The sequence below is a fragment of the Pinus tabuliformis genome, chromosome 3_2, assembly GCF_031772625.1.
Source record: "Pinus tabuliformis cultivar Carrire ecotype Pingquan chromosome 3_2, CPIR1, whole genome shotgun sequence".
In the NCBI taxonomy this organism is placed as follows: Eukaryota; Viridiplantae; Streptophyta; class Pinopsida; order Pinales; family Pinaceae; genus Pinus; species Pinus tabuliformis.
In genome coordinates, this window is record NC_142302.1 from 836,211,731 (window position 1) to 836,213,354 (window position 1,624).

A 1,624-nucleotide genomic window follows, 5' to 3' on the forward strand; every position below is an offset into this window, starting at 1 on the left:
TACAACATCAAGGCACCAAGGTTGTAAAGTTCTTCTTTGTTTAAAGTTAATACAATTAGATTCATTTTTCTCAATAAATTGTCTTCCATGGTTTATTTCATCAATTCCTTGATCATGATGATAAATATGCTTTATTATATTGGCTATGCAGGTATTATTTGATGTGTGCCTGTTTGTGTTTGCAGGTTCTTTAAAAGGGAGCTCATTTGGACAAACGGAACGTGGCTTCCACAAACTAGCATTGGACTGACGTAGGGTCTAAAACATCTATTGGCCTTTATTTATAAATCGCAATATTTAGAGAAAGATAGAATTTGTTTGGTTTGCTTGTCGCTAGATATCATTAGATACTTGGAAGATCGGTCTTGTCTGTAAGAACGATTTGTCCGGCCGACATACCTAATCCAAGGTCCGGAGGCAAATCCGATTCCATCTATAAACTTTGACTATTCCATATATATCTAATATCTACATAGGTTTATATGTCTGACTATTCAATAGATATCCATTTCACTACATGTAAGATAGAGATAAAGAGGATTGAGAAATATATGAATGGCTCACGAAGTAAACTGAGCGATGGTCAAATTAGTTCATTTATGGGTGGTTGTGTTGTGAAAGATGGAATTGATCATGTGGGGCTTTATAGGCTTATCAAACACATGGTGAGAGAGGTTTTGGAGTCTTTGTCTGTGAATGAACTGTGAAAACTCTAAGACTAACTTGAAATCGTCACAACTAGGGACCGTACAGAAGAAGATGTTTGTATGGGATAACATATTGAGGTTGTGAAACAAAAACTTGAAGAGTCGAAAGAAGGCTAAGACATAATCACGGTTTTTCTCAAAAGAAAAATGACCTATAATCTATATATGTTCTCTGATTGTCGTGTATCACTGGCAGAGGTAGTCGACCATCCATTTTTTCAATTAGAAGGCAAAAGCCCTATTTATGTGACATCTTTGGCCCTTGTATTTCATGTGTAACTAGGTCAAATACACTTGCATGAAATGAACAATCGATAACTTGATCTAAATTTGGGGATTGGGTATGACTCAAACATCAAAACCTACCAAAATCTTGACTTACAGTTGGGGTGTAATACAACTTGAAAAATTAGGATGTTGGTTTTATTATGACAACCTGCTTCGTGCTTCAACGGGTCAGAAATGTTTGGTGTTTTTAATTGAGTGGATTGGCTGACATTAGAACCAGAGGAGGCTGAGTAGTTGTGGATTTGCGACTCGGCATTTTTCTTCTTTTACAGGTCGTATCCCTCCGAAAATGAGAAAGCTCCAAGCTCCAACTCTGTGATGGGCATTGGGCATTCACTGCATAATATTCCAATTTCCAACTGCCCCCACATACCATTTGAGAATCGAGATTATGATAAAATTGGGACAAAATTTGTAGGAAATAGAAGTCAGATCATCATTGGATTGGAAAAAAAAAGTTAACCCAATGATAATTGTCATAGATATTGGAACTTCTTTAATTTCCTTACCAAACCAAAGCTAAATTGCCTATGTTAACAATGTTGTGTAAATTAATGCATTGGTGAGCTCCCCGTTTTAATTGTGTGCCTTAATGATATTCAAATCTAGATATGTTGACCAGACAATAT

At 36.1% G+C, this 1,624-nt stretch overlaps 1 pseudogene; it reads left to right on the forward strand.

The window, feature by feature from the left end:
• Nucleotides 1-482: 482 nt before the first annotated feature.
• LOC149183259 (uncharacterized) lies at nucleotides 483-1,112 on the forward strand (annotated as a pseudogene).
• The last annotated feature ends 512 nt before the right edge of the window (nucleotides 1,113-1,624 follow it).